The sequence below is a fragment of the Globicephala melas genome, chromosome 10 (genome assembly GCF_963455315.2).
Source record: "Globicephala melas chromosome 10, mGloMel1.2, whole genome shotgun sequence".
Taxonomy (NCBI): domain Eukaryota; kingdom Metazoa; phylum Chordata; class Mammalia; order Artiodactyla; family Delphinidae; genus Globicephala; species Globicephala melas.
This window is the reverse complement of record NC_083323.1, coordinates 31235128-31250595: the sequence shown is the minus strand read 5'-3', so window position 1 is coordinate 31250595 and position 15468 is coordinate 31235128. Positions and strand designations below refer to the sequence as shown.

The following is a 15468-nucleotide window of genomic DNA, read 5'->3' as shown; positions in this document are numbered from 1 at the left end:
CACCTGGATAATCCAGGCTATACTCCCTAAATCAGCTGATTAGCATCATTAATGCCATCTGCAATCTTAATTCCCCTCTGCTATTAAGGATAGCCTATTGACAGGTTCTGGGGATTAGGACACTGACATCTTTGGGCGTGGCAGGGGTGCATTATTCTCCCCACCACACTCAATAGCGAACAAATTCAGGGAGAACATGGAGTGGAAATGTGGGCTTGTTATGTCACTCTGCATCCTTCATCAAGTGCTTCACTCCAAGTGGCTACAGAGCTCTGACTAGGAGACTACCTCCCCCTCCATGGTTACGAAAATAAATGTTTGAAAAAACCAAAAGTTCAGAGTATTAAATAATTACTTTTACTTTCAATCGAAACAGTGCTACAAACCATTTTAAGCAGAAGTGAAAAGAAGTCTGTAAACAGAAGCAAATGCGACGGTATAGGAAAATCATTTAACTAATGACTCCTCTCTGCCAATCCCAATCTTAACACAGCCAGCCTTTAGGAGTAATTTTGGTCTGCCAGAATCTTCCAAAGAGTTGCATATATATTATGCACAAAGGAGTTACACTCCTGAAATGTATCATTATGGTCTAATGGAAAGGGAAACGGGTTTGAGAAAGGTTGATTCTATTTCAGACTCTGTTGCAGGCTCTATGACCTTGCCACCAATCAGGGGTTTAGCAGTGTGGCATGCATAACTGCAAAGGCTCCCCAGGTGACTGTAGGTGCTGCACTGATGAACATCTTTATCTTACCAAATGAGTATAAATTAAAATGTGTATTTTTAAAATGTATATAATATATACATGTATAACCCACATATATCAAACAGATGATTCCAAGTTGAATATTGCTTAGAAAAAAAGAAATTTGAAGGGTCAATTTAAAAGCAGTTTAATGTATAACATTAAATAAATATAACTGGTAGTAAAGGAAGGTGTATAACGACAAAAATCATGACATTGGTAGAATTACTGAAGCTTGGCAAACATCAATCTAACTGTACTAATTTTATGAAACCAATAAGAAGGAATAGCCTAATAGGTTAGAACAGGTTTAAAGAAACCGGGGAGTAGACCTAGCAGAAATTCAACCCAATTTCTTTACAATCAACTGGATAATTCATCTCAGGACTCCATATACTAACCTCCTAGAGTGACTTGCTCTCTTCGCTTCCCTTCCTCCCTCCTTCCCTTCTTCTCCCTCTCAGTTCTTTCTCCTCCTCCCACCTCCACAGCTCAATGGCTTTCTAGCTACACTAATATCATCACTGACTTTCTCATCCATAACTGTATCTGTTGTTTCCTTCATACTGATGCACTACAGTTATGCTGTATAATCATGATACTTGAAATCAAAATGAAGAGAATATGAAAGCAGATACCAAAGAGGTTAGAAGAAGTAGCATGCAAATCACAGACTGTGGGCAAGCTCTTCAGGAGGTCAGAAGTGGGTCAGAAAGACAAAGATCTTCCTTCGGTGTAGGCCTTTGAGAGGAGACAAAGGCCAGCCTCTAGTCCCTTAGCAGAAGAAAAACAGGAGCTACTTAAAAGTGAACAAGAGGTAGGGCTATGCCCCAAATGGATAGGAAGCATCAGGAATTTTTTCTCGTAGAAAAGTAGCTCCTGTTATAGGGTGCAGGGAGTTCAACATTTGATACATTGGGAAGAAAGTCTATCCATGATTATCTAGTCTTTACTTGCATACTTTCAGTGCTAGTTGGTCCACCATGCTGTTTTTGATTAATCTAATTATTGGAAAGATTTTTCTCTTTTGAGCTTTAACATTTGTTGTTGTTTATGTTAAGAGATAGGTTTAATTTAGTAAGGAAATCTAGTAAGTCTTGTGCGTATGAAACATCTCTTGTTTGTTCACCCATTCTGGCTGCCCTCTGTTAGACACATCACTCTTTGGTCACAAAACTTCCTGTGCTGAGAACTCTGGTGGCTTGCCATTCATTGCTCTTGGAATAAAGAAAAGCAAAGAATTTAAGGCTTCCCAGGTCTGGCCCCCTCCCTGCCTCTCCAAAGTCAATTTGTGCTGTGCTCCCTGCTCCAGAGGCAAGAAACCTTTTCTGTTCCTCAGAGTTCCCTCCCATTTCAGAGCCTTTGGTTATACTCTTCCTTCTGCTTCTGCAGAGACCACTTTGCTCAAATCTCCTCTTTACCCAGTAGATATTTTCTTATTCTTTAGATCTCAACTCAATATTCCCTATATTCTCTTCCTCAGGCAGGTTTTCCCTAACCTCTGATTTGATCAACTCCCCTCTTATTATAAACTCAAGTATGAATTCCCTCTTTCGTAGCATTTATGAAACATTTGTTTGTGTGATTATTTGATTAAAGTCACTGACTATGACTGTCCTCACTCATTAGTTTATCTTCAGTGTTTAGTACAGTAAGCAGAACACAGTGAATCTCTTAAATACTTTTCCAATTAGTTTACTGATGCCAGGCAGGAGGCAGGAATCGGATAAGGCCCAGAGCTTGTACGACGTCAACAATTTCTCACAACAATCATGTAAGGGAGATAATTTTTCTGTTTGATAAATAAGGAAACTAAGGACCAATAAGGTTAAGTAATTTATTCAAGATCCCTCGGTTGGTAAGTGGAAAGGCATGATCTAATCCAGGCATGTGGACAACGGTTAGGATTTTTTATCTGCTCTACAACTCTCCTATTCTTCTTCCTCTGCTACTAGCATCCCACTTTCTTTTGTAGAAATCACGCAAGATGATCCCATGTCTCTCAGAAGGGATTGTCATTCACAAGGCTTTGCCTCCCCTTCCCCCCTCACTGTAGGGGTTGGTTTAGGATCCAGGTCTGGCCAATCCCCTGATTGGTGAGGTATGGGTATATCACCTGAGGTGGGCTAATCAGAATCCACTGAGGTATTTTCCTGCTAAAGTCAATTGGAAAGATTACCTTCTTCCTATGGAGTTGCCACAAGCTACAAAAATGTGAAGTTTCCTTTATTCTATTGGTGTCTGGTTTGGCCAGCCTTAAAAATGATGAAAGATATCCGTTCACAGACTATTCTTTGAAAAACCCCAAATTTCTTATATTCAGGGGATACCATCAAACTCATTTGTTTAGTTTTTTCTTGATTATAGAATAAAGGTTAGAAAATATTGCCAAGGATAGTAAATACTTAAATTATTGATAGTCGGCCTTCTTTTCCCTTTACATTGTGCTTAAAAATTAATCACAGGTCCAATTTAAAAACAACAGTAAATAATTACATTCCTGAAAAAACGTTGAGCCTGTATGATGTCAAATCAGAGATATTTTTTAACTCTTTTATGAAATCTAGAGATGTTTACAATATTAACTCAGAATGTTCAATTTAGTGTTGTTAATAAATATTGATCACATATCAGAAGGAATTTGGTTGACAAAAAGAAAGGAGTGTTGGGCTTCCCTGGTGGCGCAGTGGTTGAGAGTCCGCCTGCCGATGCAGGGGATACGGGTTCGTGCCCCGGTCCGGGAAGATCCCACATGCTGCAGAGCGGCTAGGCCCGTGAGCCATGGCCGCTGAGCCTGTGCTTCCGGAGCCTGTGCTCCGCAACGGGAGAGGCCACAACAGTGTGAGGCCCCCGTACCGCAAAAAAAAAAAAAAAAAAAGAAAGGAGTGTTTCCTGAAGATAATTATAATATACAAAGATCATTATCGTCCATGGATATCAAATAATCTAGAAGTTATTAGACATCATGACCTACTGAAAAAGTGAGATTATCAAGAAATTCTAAAGGAATAGACTTATTTAAACATTCTAGTAGAAACCTGAGTAAAAAGGAATCCAATGGATCTTAGAGAAAGAATTTCCTGGTACACTTAAAACTATTAATTCAACTTTGCAGAAATAACTCATATTATTTATTCATTAATTAATTCATTTGACAAATATTTTAATACTTCCAGTAATTATAACAAATAATTTTAAATTACTTCCAATAATCTCCCCTAAAATGTATCATTCATTTCTGTTATCACTGCCTCACTTCAGAGCTGATGAATCTCATTTAAACTATTGCAGTATATTCATCAAATGTCATCCTGTCCCATCCACTTCACCAATATACTCTTCCCATCTACTTCATCATCACTGCCAACATTACTGTAGCATCTATAAAAATCTAGGCACAGCACCTCACTGTCTATAAATGTATTCTGATTCTCCATACCTAGAGAATAAAATCCGAAGCTCCCCACAATTTGGCCACAACATTTGTAGCTCCCTAGACTCATCAACTGTACTAGCCACTTCCTTCCAACTAGCCATATTGGACTTCTCAACATTTTCTCTTTGACACCTTTGTTCCTGCGTTCACATTGTTCTTTTAGCACGGAGTAGTAGCTTGTTCTCTATTTTCTGCCTGAGATCTCCTTTTCATCATTCAAATCCTGGTTCAAATAACACTTCCTCTTTGAAGCAGAGTGGTTGCTCATTCCTTACAAACTTCATTAGGCTTACAATTAATGGGAAAATTATTTTGTAATCCATGAGCCCTCATCCAGTGAAGGAGAGAAGGATACTTCTCAAAATGTGCTGAGTGAAAGAACAAAATGAGCTGTGGAAATTTGATGGGAACATTCTAGGGAGAGAATATGCATATGGGGGCTTGGTAAACGTTAACTATGTCTTCATGGTTTTTTTTGCTACTAAAAGTTTAACAAGTATTTTTTGACTCCAAATTTATTTTTTAATAAGTATAATTATTTCATTTAACTTATATAAATGTTTTTGTTTATGTCTTTTTCTAATCCTTAAAGATTTCAGAAACTGAGTTATTTCACAAACACGTAGCTTTTAAAACTAGAAGAGAATTTTGATAAAATGTGGTTTACACGGTTAATCTACATATGAAGAATTGATGCTACAGACAGGCTTATTTGAATGAGGGGTAGAACACTTGTCTCCAGAATTGACTTATGAAACACTTTCTGGCTAGTCCGGAAACACTACTTCCAAGGAATCAAGATCAAAGAGTAAATATTCTACCCTTGTTTATAGTAAAGAGTGATTATTAATAAGACAGTGATTTTAAGATTATTTAGAGGAGAATTTCTAGGCAAGAGAAAAAGGTAGAATTGATTTTCTAAATAATATGTATATTCTGGGAATATGCTTTTCTATAGTCTATATTCCCAGAATATAGGAGAATGTTCACTATATATATATATATTAGACAATCAAATACCATGAACTGTTACAAATTTTATATGTTTTACTACAGGTCCCTCTTCTCCATGACATTTAAAAATATATTATTTAACTCTATGTTTTTGCATAATTTTCCTGGATATTAAGACTTTCATATATGTCTCATAACTTTTATGTGTATTAGATAAATTAATTTAGGTTGATGTTTTTGTCAGTGATGTTATCCTCTCCACTTATCTGATTTTAAAAGAGATTTGTGACTTCAACTGTGGCAGTGTTCTTTTGTACATTGTACTTTTGAAATGTGTTCTCTAGTGAATCATTTAAATGAGAAGTTTCTAGAGTATGGCCTATTTCCTAATTGACAAGTTTGTTCTATACAACTCTTGAATGGCACAGTTAATAAAGAGTATAGAGACATAGACAAATGCACTAGTACTTTGTAAAGCTCTAATGATATAATATGACTCCCCTAGTTATCTCTTCCTTTAAAAATTATAAACAGGAAATAACAGAGAAGCTGTCATGTATTTGGAACCTTCTTTCTTTCCTTCTGCAAGGTGGTGGGTGAAAAGAATTTGACATTAAGGCAGCTAGTGAACAGACAAACTTTACCATTGTGGGTTCAAAAGTCTGAAATAAGCATTGTGGTTACTTTTTTTTTTTAGTGGACATTCAACTTGCTTGGACAAGTAGCAGATTTTTCGTGTCTCCCTCCAGCGTCATCAGACCACTTATCAAGTTTGGATAAAAGACATTTGTTAACAATGTACCTTATTGTCTATGTTTTCCCTCAGCTAGAAACTATTTGCAATGACCCTATCTTCAGAGGTTATGGGGATCTTGACCAGTTTTCAACCTAGTCTAAAGAGGCCTTGAAGGAAGAGATGGCTTTCAGAATTGAGATCCAAGCTTAGAATGGCTAGTAAGCCCTAGACATTGTCATCTTAGCCACATACAGAGGCCACCCTCACCTACCTTCCTTTAAAAAATTTTTTTTTCCATTCAAATCTGTCATTCCATACTATGGAGACCCCCATGGCAAATCCCCGTTACCAGCTTTCTTATTCTGAAGACTATACCCAAGGTGAGACAGTAGATAAAAATAAGGTGAGCTGATTATTGTCATAATCATTGATTTAAATATATGTTTTGTTTTTCATTTATAAAGAACACATGCTTATATTGGATTGATTATTGCTTAAAATATGCAGTGTGGTATTGTGTGTGTGTTATTTGACTGAGGGCACATCCCAGATGCTGGAAACATTCTATTCAAGAATTTCAGTCCAGGGCCGTCCAGCTAGCTTTCAAATTAGAAGTTCCATGCTCTAGAGGTTACTAATGCAAGCACTTCTATTATTCATATCTATGCTATCAAAATCTAGCTTATTTCAGCATAGATTTTGGAAATAAGTTAGAAATAAGAATGTTCCCTATTATTCATAAACAGCATACTATATGGCAAATAATTTTTCAGAGGTGAAAATGGTGGCTTATTGACCAGCATCATTAATGTAAGAAGACCATCTCATCGGCAAAAATTAAAGCTCTTCAGGATACCTGTACTGGCTAAAATTGTTCTAGAAGCAGTCATGAACAGGGTATAATAATTCAAGAAGGCCTGAATTTTAGCAGTAGAAATAATGCTTTTAAGACCTGAGCCCTGAACAGACTGGTTCCGGCCATCGGTGTGAGAGGATTTCTAGTGATGTGTTTGTTTTGAGAAACTATTTCATGTAAGATGCTAATGGAACACTTAACTGTATCAAGAGCTGAGACTTTATCAAGCTATAAAGAATATTTTGTGTCACCTGATTCATGTCTATTTATCAATATATTAGTCTATATGTATTGCAGAACTGGGTCTGTGATTTGCTTTCAAAAATGACCTGGTGGCCACATAATCTACCATAAAGAACCTAAGACTTTTACATATTGAACTGGCTTGAGGTCTGTTCATAATTGTTTATGGAACACTTATCAAGTGATAAGTACTTTGCAAATATTATTTAACCTTTATAGTAATCTATACAATAATCCTCACAATACTCCTAGCACAACTGTATTGTTTGGTTTTGGTAAACCATCTATGCATAGGGTGATGCTAATCATTGTCATTATCTAGAGAAAGAGAAGCAACATGATCAAATCCACCTATGAGGTGGGCATGGCACAGTCACCTGTTTTACAGATGAGAAAACTGCAGCCACAGGGTAGTTAAGTGACTACTCAAGGTCACACAGATGGAAAGTGCCCAATCTTGGATTTAACCTGTACCTGAATGACTCTAAAAGCCCATCCTTCTAACCATGATATTTTACTGCATCCCTTAATGATTTTTTCTTATTAATAGAAGAATTTATGGGCTAAGAAGTGACTTAAATACTTCTGATAGTACAGTATTTACATTGCAGAGTTTTCTCATGGAGTCTAATGACAGAAAATAATTTGTCAAGTCTAGGGCATGCTGGGTAGTTATCAGGACTATAAGATAATTAGACACTTTTCAAAGCAGGACTCTCAGCGTGGAAAATGTCCTTAAGGATTTTGATTCAAATGACTGATTTCATGACAATGAACAGCTCCAAAAGCAAAGAAATGTTCTTTTATGTAGAGCAAAGGAAATAGGCTAGCATTGAGTCTTTTCAGGGCAAACTTTGGAAGCTTAAGATTATCTGTGCTGATTTTTCCCCTAATCCACCTTATTGGGTTTCTGGTTACCCGACCTTAATATAGCTTGTACAATATCATCTCTGTAACCTTTGTGTTTGTCGGCTTATCTTGATCAACTATCAGTGCAAAGTGAGAAGCTGCCTTTCATCTGGTTTCCAATGGTGCTAACTAGGAAAAGAGAAACCAAAAAGTTTGCACTGAGCAGAAATAAAGTAGTAAAGGTATTAAAGCACTGAGAGCGAACCTAAAGAAGGTATTTGAAGAAGGAAGGCTTCCTAGGGAGAAGGTTCACTAAAGAATATCAACACCATAGGATGTTGTGAACAAAGAGGGTTAGCTAAAATCTTGATTTTTTGCAGTGGTACAAAGTTTTCCTATTTGAACTTCAATAAAGAGTTTTTGTCAATTCATCCTTACGCTGAAGCTGTTCTCCTAAATCTATTGCATCAAAGATCTGGCATTGTTAAGGAAGACAGTCCTTGAACTCTCAGCAATATAAGCAGAACTAGCAAGAAGAAAAGAAAGTATGATGCTATATAAACCTTTCTCTCTGAAAAGAAAATAGAACAGGTTTGAATTTTGGAGACCAGCTAAATCAGGCAGAAGAGCAGAGAGAGGCTTTGTAGTCAAGGACGGAGGGAAAAGTGAACAAGGAAGTTGTAAAATGCAAAATGATTAATTTTACTACTGTGTATTAAATAAAAGGAGGAGGTATATTTTGTGTATCTAACATGCTTCCTTTTACACTGTGTGGTAGTGAAATGAACATTGGCTTTTCAGTCAACAGACCTGGGATTAAATCCTGGCTTCAGCAGGATTTCTTTCTGCCTGGGAAATTTAGGGCAGATTCTTAAACCTCTCTGAGCCTCAGTTTCCCCATAGGTTAAATGGAGCTCCCAGTACCCATCTCCCAGAAGTGTTGGAGACTATATCTGTCACTAACCTTCTGTTTGACTTTGGGCAACTCAACCTCTCTGAGCCTCAGAAGCTCCATCTATAAAATGGGAATAGTCATGCTTTCTGGCTCCAATCTAGAACATTTTTCCTGCACATGTGGACAAAACATACAGGACTGATGCTCTTGATGGTTTTTGCTCTGTCAAATCAGAATAAAAATGACTACCTAGTAGTTGCCTTCTAAAGATTAGACAGTGATACATTTCAAGTCCCTAGATCATAGTAGCCAGGCAATAAGTGGTACACAATTGGCATGCAGTAAATGTTCGGAGTACATTGTTAACTTCTCATAAGATCTGTTGGTGGCATTGGCTTACTCAATACTCATTTTCATAGAGAAAAATATATACCATAGCAGACAACATATGAGACAAAAATTTCCCGTATTTAAATCGTGTTCTCCATTTTTCAAAGCATAATCATATTCTCATGGAGAAGGATACACACATCATACTTCCTATTTTCCAGAAAAGAAGGCTGAGATCCAGAGAAATTTAGTGATATTCACCAGAAATGGTGTGATTTAGCAGGATCAGGGCTGGAATCTGGATTCCTGAATTCTGTCCCCGTGATCCTTCCATCGCCGAACAGTCTCGCTGTCCTATGGTTCTGGTATATCTTTCCAGAAATCCTCTGTTAGGGTAAATTGTAAGAGCAAGAAATCAGCAATCAAGATAGCCTTTCCTCTTACGAGTTCATGATGTGTTGATATCCGTGGCTTTTTGTTTCAGCTTTTTAAGTGCAAAAAAGGTAATGAATTCTCTGTAACATTTAGAGAGGAACAGAGAACTCACTTTTGCTAAATTGAGTGGACTTGTGCCACTATCAGCTTTGAGCCTTGAACTGACTGCAGACCCTTGAAAGTTGAAAATTAGCAAAATGTTTTGCCTTTTTTCAGAAAAAAAAAAAGATTAAAGTTTTTAAGATCAGAAATCAAATTAATCAACTCTAAATAGCAAAGGAAAAATTAAATTTTTGATCAATAAAGCAAATTGGAATACCAACAACATTATTAAATTTTCTTTGAAACAGAAGTCTTCTTATCATACATGGTTAATGACTACATATTGTTCAAAAGCATTGGGTTTATAAGAATCAAGCCCAAACTAACTTAGATTTCTTAAAATAGTTTATTTTCCCCAGTTAACTGCCTTAACATTTGATAAAATTTTTTTCTTTGCAATATTAAAATACTTTTAGAAAGTAACAGAAGTATAAGACGTGTAAATGTAATATAATATATATTTTGGTTCAGCCCAACAGACAATAATTTAGTTCAATCTACAATACTCATAGGGAACCTATTCTCTAGGGCATGATGCTGGCCCTAAGATAACAGAGGTCTCTGTCTTTGAGAAATTCAGCATCTGAGCTTTATGGTAATAAAAACTTATAGTTGCCAACTTTTGATTGATTCTTGTTATGTATTAGCCACTTTGCCAAGAGTTTTGCATATGTTTTCTTATTTAATCCTCCCACCTCAATCTTTTAGAGATAGAGTTTTATTTGCCCCATTTTATAGATGAGGGGACAGTGGTTTTTTTGTTTTTGTTTTGTTTTGTTTTAGATTTAGGAATTTATCCTAGGACACAGAGTTCATAAATGGTTTAATCTATTGAATTAATATGCTAACACAAATATACAGACACAAACCAACAAACTTACATAAGTAAACACAAGTACTTGCAACTTCTATTTTTTTAAAAAAACTATGAATATATTTTTCCCTTTTTAAATGAGACAAAGGTGTTTGTTGTTGTTTCTCCTGTCAGCTTATGCTTAAATAATGATTGTACGGTCATAGCATCATCCTTGTGTAGAAAGGGCAATGCATTTATAATCACACCGAGGAGTGCATAAGTCTCTCATGGCTATTAAGTCTCAAATGCTCTGACCCTGACACTGCATTTTGTTCATGTTTTTAAAAACATCAATTAAAACCAAAAGGTTATTTAAACATAGGTTGATTTCATAATAGAACTTCTAATCTTAAACAATACTTGTGTTTTTCCTGGGGAATTGTGGTAATAACATGCTTTGAATATACTCAGAACTGTCTTTTATAAAAGGATCCCAAACACACAAGGCCAGAGGACCTTAAACGTGAGTGCTCAGGGGCACAAGTGTAGGAGGGAAATTTAGGGAAACGTGAGGCTTTACAAAGGATAGACTTCCCAAAATGTATTTAAAGTTTTTGGATAGAAAATTCTTCATAGAATATTTAGAAAAATATTGAAAGATATCTAATTCTGTTTATACATTCAAATAGTAGATTGAGTGACTATGTTAGTTTACTAGGCTGCTATAATGAACTACCACAGACTGGGTAGCTTACACAACAGAAATGTATTGTGTCACAGTTCTAGGCTGAAAGTCCAAGATCACAGTGTCAGTGGCGTTGGTTTCTTCTGAAGCCTCTCTCTTTAACTTGCAGATTGTTACTCTCTTGCTGTGTCCTCACATGGTTGTCCCTCTGTGCATTTGTGCCCTGGGTATCTCTGTGTGTTCAAATCTCTTTTTGTTATAAGGACAGCAGTCAGATTAGATTAGGGTCCACCCTATTGGCCTCATTTTAACTTAATCACCTCTTTACAGGCCCTCTTTCCAAATAAAGTCACATTCTAGGTATTGGAGGTTAGGGTTTCAACATATAAATTTTGAGGGGACACAATTCAGTTCATAACTGTGACCTTTAGCTGTTAGGGTTAGCAAAGAGCTGAGAATTCTTCCAGATCTAGAATGTCATGCATTTTCTTCAAATTTTTCACTGCATATAAACTGACCACAATTTAATTTGCTAATATAATGCTTTTATTTATTTATTAAAAATGACATTCCTGCTTTCCTGCATTACCCAGAGAGGGGTCCATAAGGCATTGTTCTGGGTTCCCCTCAGAGGTTAAAGGGAAACGTTCACAAAGTCCGGAGCCCTTGATGGCCTGCAAATGAAGGAGGAGAATTTCCTCCAGTTCCTTGGATCAGGAACCCACTTAGGTGACACCAACCTTGACTACCAATTGGAACAGTACATCTACAAAAGGAAAAGTGATGACGTTACCTCATACGCCTAAAGAGAACCTGGGAGAAGCCTCTCCTGGCGGCTCGCGCCGTTGTTGCCATTGGAAACGGGGCTGATGTCAGTGTCATATCCTCTAGGAATATTGGCCAGCGAGCTGTGCTGAAGTTTGCTGCTGCCAGGAGCCACTCGTATTGCCAGACACTTCTCTTCTGGAAACTTCCCTAACCAGATCCAGGCCGCCTTCCCAGAGCCACGACTTTCAGTGATTACTGATCCAGGTTGATCTCGGAGGCGTTTTATGTTAACCCGCTTTCCATTACTGTGTCACAGTCTCTCCTCTGCGCTTTGTGGACATCGCCATCCCCAGCGACAACAAGGGAGCTCCCGAGGTGGGTCTGCGGTGGTGGATGCGGGGCGGGGGCTGCAGGAAGTTCTGCGCATGCGTGGCACCACCTCCCGTGAGCACCCGGGGGAGGGCAGCCTGATCTCTACTCTGCGGAGATGCTAAGAAGGCCGCTGCTGGAAAGGCTGTGACCCAGGAGGAAGTTCAGGGCGAATGGACTGCTCCAGCTCCCGAATTTGCTGCTGCTCGACCTGAGGTTGCAGATGGGTCTGCAGGCGCCTTTTGCGCCTAATCAGCGGTTCCCTACTGAAGACTGCAGCGCTCCGCCCACCACTGGGGACTGGACTGCAGCTTCCACTGCTCAGGCCGCTGAACAGGTAGGACTGACCACTGAGTGGTCTCAGCTTGTTCTTCCACAGACTCTTAAACAGAAAATGGAAATAGATTAGTGGAAATAAAGTTTCTTAAAAAAAAAAAAATGACATTGCTGAATTAGCTTTAGTAGGACACTATATATATGTGTGTGTGTGTTTATATATATATATATTATATATACATACACTTACATATATATGATGTGTCCCCACATATATATGAATGTGTTTAGGTAGTAGAGAAATAGAGAGACAGCTGTGTTTACATCTACCTTTTTTTTTTTTTTAGAAAGGGCAGCTGGGCAGCAACTGAACTGAGATGATGTTTTTGTTTTTATAAATTTATTTATTTATTTATGGCTGTGTTGGGTCTTCGTTTCTGTGCGAGGGCTTTCTCCAGTTGCAGCGAGCGGGGGCCACTCTTCATCACGGTGCGCGGGCCTCTCACTGTTGTGGTCTCTCCCGTTGCGGAGCACAGGCTCCAGACGCGCAAGCTCAGTAGTTGTGGCTCACGGGCCCAGTTGCTCCGCGGCATGTGGGATCCTCCCAGACCAGGGCTCGAACTCCTGTCCCCTGCATTGGCAGGCAGACTCTCAACCACTGCGCCACCAGGGAAGCCCCATCTACCTTTTAACGCATACATTTACAACCAAAAGTATATACCTATTTATTGACCCATTACATATGACTAAATGAATAACCACAATCATATATTTTCACCATGCTAAAAGCATTCTGTTTACAACTGCATTTGAAAAGTTCCTCTTTTAGATTAACCTATAGTTTCATTCTACGTTCAACCTGGTTTTTGGATACATTTGTATAGACTAAAATAAATTATGTGGGGTTGTACTATGAGTTAAGTCATCCCAAGTATGTTCAATAAGAACCCCATGGTTGTGGATTGTATTTTCCAAAAATGGCTGCAAGAACATTTCCAATCCCATAGACAGTGGCAATTTCCCAGTCCAGAGGTGGAGTCTATGTCTCTCCCCACTGCAACCCTCCTCTTTAAAACTTGGTGGGTCTTTATGACTGTCTCAATAAATAGAATGCAGCAGAAAAGATACTATGGGACTTCTGAAAGCAGGTCATAAAAAGTAACATGGCAGTTTTTTTTATTAGCTTAGTTAACTACTTTTAGGCATGTTTTTAAAATATATGTTTGATTTTTTAATGATTCATATAGTTCAAAAAGTACTTAATTTCTTGAAAATGATTCATATAATCAATATTGATGCTGTCGTGTAATACATTTGTTTGCCATTCCATAAAGGATAGTTCTCTGTTTTTATTGTGGAGATAATGTCTTATAAATCTTGAATTATTCTGTCTACTGCCTTAAACTATGACATAGTGAAAAGTTAATTAATAGTCTCAGGTTGGCTGTTATTAACCATCAGTATTTTACTTCTCCAGACCAGCTACCTCATTTATTAAAAAATAGGACATTATACCACACCAGTGTTTTCCAGATTTTATGACCACGAAATTACCTAAAGCTTTTGTTATAATAATGTTCCAAGTCTCTCCTTGTGGAGATTCAGTAGGTCTGCTCAGGATCCTTTTTTTAACAAGACCCTGACATGACTCTTATGGTTAAGCAAGTTTTGGAGTAATTTCTAGTTGTCCAATTCTTTAATATAGGAAGATAAACTAAGTAGAGTTACATTTAATTCGTAATCATCATAAATAATGGGAGCAGGATGTTAATAATTGGGAGTGTATAATCCCCAGATTTTGTACTTTTGAATTCCAAATGAGTTTTCCATTATTTTGTCTATTGTTACATAGTCCTAATTATTCTTTCTCATTGAGATATAAAAATTAGTATTAATTGCAAGAGCCTTATCAACCATATACACTTCCATCAAAAAATTTTACGTCACAATAAGATCTGTATTTTAGGAAAATAATACGGCAGCAGGATTTAGGAGAAATTGAAGGAAAGAGAAAAACTATATATGTTTTCTGCTCCAAGTAGTTTTTCCTTTCTGAAATGGTCACCTATGTTGCCAAAATATGCTTTTTTTTTTTAATACTACTTGAAGATTTTATATTTAATTAGTATGCATCTTCACTTCTAAGACTTTCTTGGGGCCATATTTTAGCACTCTAAAATTGGGCTGCACACATTGGGATGCCACAGAAAGGCAGTTAGTTATTAGATATAAGATGGGTGGTTGAAGACCTAATGCCTGTACAATCCACCTGTAGACTCAGGTTCACTTATACTCTGAAGCCAGATCATATTCTGGACGAGAGGGATATCTATCTCCCCTGCTGAGGTAGCTTTTGGCAGAGTATATTCCCATTCTAAGACATGGGCAGCAGCAGGATAGGGTAAGTTAGAAGGGGTGGGACTAAGAACCCACAGACAGAAAGGATCAGGTGGGCATGATGATACGTCTGTGGAAATTAGATAAAGCAGGGATCTGCATGCAAGTTCTGCAAGTTAAACAGGCAGTGGGTTGGTAGCAGTCATGGGGGTTGCGGGAGTGGGGGAGGAGAAGAGAATCTGTAGCTTGTGCCAATTTCCCTGGTATGAATACTCCTACCATGATCACTTTCAATCTACCAAAGTGAGATAAATGGGCTTGCAAAAATTTTTGAAATGTTAACAATTCATTCTTATGAGCTAGTTTGGGCCAGCTCCAGCACACTACCAGTACTGCCACAGAGGTTTATAACTCAGGCAGGTATAATGGACCGAGGGTCAGTGACTAGGCAAAGAGATTGGGTGAGAAGTTGCCTGAATCCAGGCAGATCATCTGAGTGATATGTACCAGTATCATCAGCAAGAAAAAGCTAGCTATGTCATTGAAAATCGTCTGAGCCATGGTCTGCTTAGATTCATTTTTTTTTAAATTTTCTGTGGGCGTAGGTTAGAGGCAGATGGAAGCAAGTTGGAGTATCTGCCAGAGTAGGGAGC

General features: G+C 37.8%; 1 pseudogene; it reads left to right on the top strand.

Moving 5' to 3' along the window:
* The first annotated feature begins 6193 nt into the window (after window positions 1–6193).
* LOC115852601 (small ribosomal subunit protein uS2 pseudogene) lies at window positions 6194–12611 on the top strand (annotated as a pseudogene).
* The last annotated feature ends 2857 nt before the right edge of the window (window positions 12612–15468 follow it).